Raw genomic sequence first — 5,776 nt, forward strand, 5'->3', positions numbered from 1 at the left:
TTTGGTTTCTCCATCTGAAAACTGTCTGTTCATATCCTTTGACCATTTATCAATCGGGGAATGACTTGTATTCTTCTAAATTTGACTCAGTTCTCTATATATTTGAAAAATGAGGCTTTTATTATGGTCTGTGGCATTACTGAGGTGGCCATTGACCTACTTTGTTAGTAGATTCTTGCTGTACTAATAAACTAATATTGCTAGGAACTATACCTTAGCTACCTTTGTTTACAACTGTGACACCATCTCTCCTGGTTCTTCCTACCTCTCCTTTGCTGGATCCTCTTCCAATTCATGCCTCCTAAACATAGCTGTCCCTCAGGGTTCTGTCCTGGGCCTCTTCCCTTCTCTCTCTATTACCACTTTACTTGATGACCACATCAGCTCCCATGGATTTAATGACCAAATCTATGTGTAGATACATAAATCTACGTATCCTGCCCCAAACTCTCTGCTGATCTTCAATTGCACATCTCCAACTACCTTTCAGACATCTTGAACTGGTTGTCCAGTAGACACTTTAAACTTATTATGTCCACAATGGAAACCATTATCTTTTTCCCTAAACCCTCACTCCCTCCTACCTTCCCTATTACTGCAGAGGACAACACCATCCTCCTGGTTCCTCAGGTTCCCGCATTAGGAGTCATCCTCAACTCTTCAACATCTCCTCCCACACCTCCAGCCCTATATCCAATCTCTTGCCAAGGCCTGTCAATTTCACCTCTACAACATTTCTCAAATATGCCCCTTCCCTCTTCTACACTACCTCCCCTCTGGTGGAGACCCTCATCACCTCACACCTGGATTATAGCAATAGCTGCTGGTAGGTCTTGCCTGCCTCAAGTCTCTCTCCATTCCAATCCATCCTCCATTCAGCCACTAAAGTGATTTTCCTAAAATGCGGGTCTGATCATGTCACTACTCAATAAATTCCAGTGGCTTCCTATTGCCTCCAGGATAAAATACAGAATATTCTTTTTGGCATTCAATGCCCTTCATAATCTAATTTCCTCCTACCTTTCCAGTGTTCTCATACCTTCCTCCCCAACACATACTCTTTGATACAGTGACACGGGCCTCCAGGCCATTCCAAGAACAAGACCCCCCCCCCCAATTTCTCTGTTTCAAGTGTTTTCCTTGGCTGTCCCTCATCACTGTAATGCTGTCCCTCCTTTGTTCTATCGGCTTCCTTAGCTCCCTTTAAATTGTAACTAAAATCCCATGTTCTATGTAAGCCTTCCCCAAAGCCTTTTTTTTTAACATTTAAAAAAAATTTAATAATTCAAAATCATACTCTGAAATGTGGGATTTTAAATGGAGAGGCACAGCTTGAACGGAGCACTGATATAGTCACTGTTACCAGGATCTTGCTTCAAGGCACTTTCATAATACGCCATTTCCTGTTTCTTCTTCCCATTCAGCTTGTGAATGAAACCAAGGGCCCCCAAACTCTTTGCATCTAGAGAATTCTGATTCAGCCATTTGGGAGCTAAATTCTGCAAGGGCCCTACAAGCAAACTGCAAAACTTGGGACTTATCTTTATCCCTTCTAAATAATGGTGTGAAAAAAAATAAAAATAATGGTGCAAGGCAAGACCTCCAGCTTTCCTGTGAAACTCTAGGAAGTGGCCGTCTCTGAAATGGGTTTGTTACTTCTCCTCTTCTCTGACATGCTCTAGGCTCAGCACTTTTTGAAAAATGTCCTCTGCCCTTCCAAGCTGACCTGCTTCAGAGTACATGTTGGCCAGGTCTAAGTAAGCAGACACAAACAGAGGCTTCTCTCCAATGGCTCTTTCAAATGCAATATGGCGGATTGGATTAGTTTGTCTACTTACTGTTTGTCCTTTCTCCTAGGCTTGTTCCTTGTGGCCTTTTTGATTTGGATCATTTGTGCTCTATAATAAAGTCCCATTTGGTGATGAAGGGAAGCATCACCTTTTTTAAGCCTTTTTTAAGAGCTCAGTAACCCTCTCTGAGTTGTTTTCTCACCGGTAAAATTTTGCTGCATAGCAAAAGATAAAGGGCTTGGATGCTACTTGGTGAAGGGCTTCCTTAATATAGTTTTCTCTTTCAGATCTTGCCCCTAAGTCCTGAAGCTTTAGTACCAGGAGAACCTTAACAAATATGCTTTTTAAATCTAGCCCAAGTGCCTTCTTTAGAGGGCTCAGAGAAAGACTTTGACTACGCTACGGGCACCATCTCTATCAAAGTCATCCATTTGGTACTATGGCAAATCCAGTGTTAAATTCAGGGTGCTCAGGGTCTGACTCCTGGGCCTTTTCAAAACGGGCTTTGGCCCTCTCATAATACCTCCCTCTAAACTTGAGAAGTGACCCCCCCTTTCTCACACTCAATTTCTGGAAGCTCTATGTTATAGTGGAAAGGACTTCACAGCCTCTTACAACTTGTCTCCCCCTTGTGCAGATAAGTCTCAGCTTCAGGGAGTCTGTCCACGTGTTAGTAGATCCAGGAATAGTTTCCCCAGATCAAGAGGCTTCTCTTTTCTACGTGGTCAGCATAGCCCTCCTGAATCCTTGCTTCAGCATTTTTTAAGCTTTTTAAAGCTTCTTTGTCTTGGCCTTTTAGATGTTTCACATAGGCCAGTAACTTAAAAAGGGTGACTTTGGATTTAATGGTCAGGTATTCCAGCTGGTCATCAATTCTCTCTTCTGTATAACATGCCTCAATGTCCTCTTTTCTGTAGATTCCAAGTAAAGTGACAATTCAACTTCAGCAGGAAGTATTTTAAGGAATTCTTAGGTATTTCACTCATGTTTATTGCCCTGTGGTCCAACCTGCCCGCAGTAATGTAGTCTGGTCTTACTTGCTTTTCAGGTAGCTCTGAATTGTGCTTTCTCAGGACAGGGGAGGGACACCATTTGTGGATTCTTAGTTTGCTCCTCAAAACCTTTTAATTCCAGTGCTCTCCCTTCTGTAAATTATCTCTATTTGTCCTGTATATAGCTTCTTTGTATATCTGTGTTTCCTTGTTTCCTCCACCATTAGATTGTAAGCTCCTTAAGGACAGGGACTGTTTTTTCTCTCTTTCTTTGTCCCCAGTGCTTAGGACAGTGCCTAGCACAATAGTCTTTTTTTGTCTTTTGACTCACTCATAAATTGGATTTAAGCAAGACTTCATTATGTGAAGTTATTGGCCTTACTCTCTCTTTTTGAGTCATTGAAGTCTAGTGGCAGGATAAAAGTCAGGACAATTGGTGATGTCTCTGGATGCAGTGGATAACCTCGATGTCTTTGATGTCTGACCAAGCTCTAAGTGCTCCACAGTGACTGCTTTACCTGCCTTCATGGCCCTTTGGAACACACTGTTCACATTTACCGATAATGCTAGGAAAGTCTCCACATACTTGGGGTAGACGCCCCCCAGTTCACCAGTGGGTTTGAGGCTCCTCAGTTACCCTCAGCCTGATTTAGCTCATCTGCTGAGACAGTTTACTGCAGTGCAGTGCAGACCACTGCACGTACTACAGCTTCTTAGAGCCACAGGTGAGAGTTGGGTGGCAGTGGACACCAGAGTTGGATGAACAGCCCTGAAAAGGGCTTGGCAGCCTTCACAGCAGAGGTGCTGGTCTTTCCTGAACATTCCACACACCTCCTGGCACATGCTAGGCCCTTAATAAATGTTTATGGATTGATTTGGAAGCAGAAGGCATTAGTGGGTAAAGGATTCGGAAGGACCTCATATAGAAAATAGAACTTGGACTGAGCTTCAAAGAGAATTGGAGATTGCAAGAGGGCAGAATTGAGGAAGGGGTACATCCCAGGAAGGGGGAGCAGGCTTTACAAAGGAGACGAGAGAAGGAATGTCTTGTATGAACACAAGAAGGCCAATCAGGCTGTACTGGAGAATGAAGGGGAGGTATTGTAAAATAAGGCTGGAAGGTAGGACAGAGTCCTGGCCACCATCCTAGGTCAGAGCTTTATCAACGTTCACTTGTACCATTTTCATTTCCTTCTGAGCTAGTGCAGTTCTGAATCTCAAAGAGCTGAGACCTAGTCAGAGTCAACTCTAACCTAAATACAGGTTGTATTAATAGTATACGAATAGTATCTTTCACCTATGGAATACTCAACCACACAAGGAAATACACAGCATACAAGGATACAAGGAAACATGGGATTTCACTTCGGTTCCAATTAATGGTCTTGTCCCCATTGGGTTCTGAGAAATGAAGTTGTATATATAAGTACCAATGAAGGATTAATGTATAAGATCTTCCCTACCCACAGCCCAAGCCAAGGGACAAGGAACTTCCTTAACATATTGTTCTGGGATTTGTTTCAACCCAGACCCACCTGGGGGAACTATTTCTTAAAAAAAACAAGTCTTGAGGTAAACATCCAGGGACTTGGGCCAGTTCCTGGGTATAGTAGGAGACATTTTTTGACATGACAAAAATTGTTCTTGAGGTCGGAGAGTTTCAGTCAAAACTCTTAGGTCCTTAGGATTAATCACCTATTCCCTGGCTCCTTGCCTTCTTTGTGTAAGGATGATAAAAAGGGTCTTTCTTGGGAAAGTGACTTGGGGAGTCTCCCCTGGAGAGGACGCTCTGCTGGAGGTACTTTCCCAACGGAGACCCTGACGGCTGTGATACAGGACTCCCCTAGCCAGATGCTCAGGAGTTGGTGCTTCTTTGGATTGGATGTATTTCTTCTTCTTTATCTCTCTATCTTTCTGTTAATAGTCTTTGCTTCTAAGATTGTATAATCATATGTAATCACTTTTATGTGCATGTATGTTTATGATTATTGCCATTATTAAATCATTTATAAGCTAGAAAAAGTGTGAACCTGTCTTTATGGGTATAGCTCCAAACCCATGAAACAAATTATAAGTGCTGCGCAGCCTGTAACATCTTACTGTTACAATCAATCAGGAAACTGGTTTGCCCAGAACCACAGACCCACTTGAAGCACCCCATAGGGTTAAGGTTAGTGAGTTTTTATGCTAAAGTAGACAAGGGAGTTACATTGGGTTTTGTTTTTGTTTTTGTTTGCTTTTAGAGGAAATAGGGGTTAAGTGACTTGCCCGGGGTCACACGTAGTAAATGTCTGAGACCAGATTTGAATTCATGAAGATGAGTCTTCCTGATTCCAAAACCACTCTACCACCTATCTGCTAAAAATCCAAAACAAAACCATTGTCCTTCCCCGCACCTGCCCGCCCCAAATCCTCCCTTCTTCTCAATTTCCATACTACCATTGAGGATACCACCATCATCACAGTCTTCTAGACTTACAACCTTGGTGTCATCCTTAAAAACTCACTCTCACCCAATCTGTTGTCAAACTTTGTCATTTCCACTCCAATAAACGTTTATTAAGTGTTTACAATGTGCCAGGCACTGTGCTAAGTGCTGGGGATATAATTATTCAAAAGAAGGCTGATTCCTGTCTTCAAGGTGCTTACAGTCTAATGTGGGGGGAGACAACACACAAAAGGAAACAGGAAAGAGGGGAACATAAGGGACGTGTAGGGGACATCTTGTTCAGTGAAGTTGAAACCGGGCAGCACAGGAGATGCAGAGTGCAGTGAGCCCCAAAGTCCAGATTCTGCCCTTTCTTAAAGGACGGCATTGGGAGGAGCTTGATAGGCAGCCCTCCAATCTGAGGGGAGGGGAGGCTGAAGGAAGTGGTGGTTGTCCAGGACTGAGTGAACAGCGTGGGGATAAGAGCAGAGGTGATGAGCTTGACGTGGGAGGGGCGTGTTGTTGCGGGGAGCTGAAATCCGGCACAGCCCAGCTCTGGCTTCCAT

At 43.4% G+C, this 5,776-nt stretch overlaps 1 pseudogene; it reads right to left on the reverse strand.

Moving 5' to 3' along the window:
- Positions 1-1,313: 1,313 nt before the first annotated feature.
- Positions 1,314-2,776, reverse strand: LOC114041816 (annotated as a pseudogene).
- Positions 2,777-5,776: the final 3,000 nt, after the last annotated feature.

The sequence above is a fragment of the Vombatus ursinus genome, unplaced genomic scaffold (assembly GCF_900497805.2).
Source record: "Vombatus ursinus unplaced genomic scaffold, bare-nosed wombat genome assembly UNPS02014181.1, whole genome shotgun sequence".
Lineage (NCBI taxonomy): Eukaryota > Metazoa > Chordata > Mammalia > Diprotodontia > Vombatidae > Vombatus > Vombatus ursinus.